General features: G+C 42.3%; 1 protein-coding gene across 2 annotated transcripts in view; it reads right to left on the reverse strand.

The window, feature by feature from the left end:
• OXNAD1 (oxidoreductase NAD-binding domain containing 1) overlaps positions 1-821 on the reverse strand; it is a 51,915-nt gene that overhangs the window by 9,594 nt on the left and 41,500 nt on the right. The window lies entirely within an intron of this gene.

Consider the following 821-nt stretch of genomic DNA (forward strand, 5'->3'; position numbering starts at 1 on the left):
ATTTGGAACCAGTCTGTTCCATGTCCAGTCTAACTGTTGCTTCCTGACCTGCATACAGATTTCTCAAGAGGCAGGTCAGGTGGTCTGGTATGCCCATCTCTTTCAAAATTTTCCACCGTTTATTGTGATCCACACAGTCAAAGGCTTTGGCACAGTCAATAAAGCAGAAGTAGATGTTTTTCTGGAACTCTCTTGCTTTTTCGATGATCCAGCGGATGTTGGCAATTTGATCTCTGGCTCCTTTGCCTTTTCTAAAATCAGCTTGAACATCAGGAAGTTCATGGTTCACGTATTGCTAAAGCCTGGCTTGGAGAATTTTGAGCATTACTTTACTAGCGTGTGAGATGAGTGCAATTGTGCGGTAGTTTGAGCATTCTTTGGCATTGCCTTTCTTTGGGATTGGAATGAAAACTGACCTTTTCCAGTCCTGTGGCCACTGCTCAGTTTTCCAAATTTGCTGGCATATTGAGTGTAGCACTTTCACAGCATCATCTTTCAGGATTTGGAATAGCTCAACTGGAATTCCATCACCTCCACTAGCTTTGTTTGTAGCGATGCTTTCTAAGGCCCACTTGACTTCACATTCCAGGATGTCTGGCTCTAGGTCAGTGATCAATCACATCATCGTAATTATCTGGGTCGTGAAGATCTTTTTTGTACAGTTCTTCTGTGTATTCCTGCCACCTCTTCTTAATATCTTCTGCTTCTGTTAGGTCCATACCATTTCTGTCCTTTATCGAGCCCATCTTTGCATGAAATGTTCCGTTGGTATCTCTAATTTTCTTGAAGAGATCTCTAGTCTTTCCCATTCTGTTGTTTTC

Source organism: Bison bison, unplaced genomic scaffold (genome assembly GCF_000754665.1).
Source record: "Bison bison bison isolate TAMUID 2011002044 unplaced genomic scaffold, Bison_UMD1.0 scf7180017864374, whole genome shotgun sequence".
Lineage (NCBI taxonomy): Eukaryota > Metazoa > Chordata > Mammalia > Artiodactyla > Bovidae > Bison > Bison bison.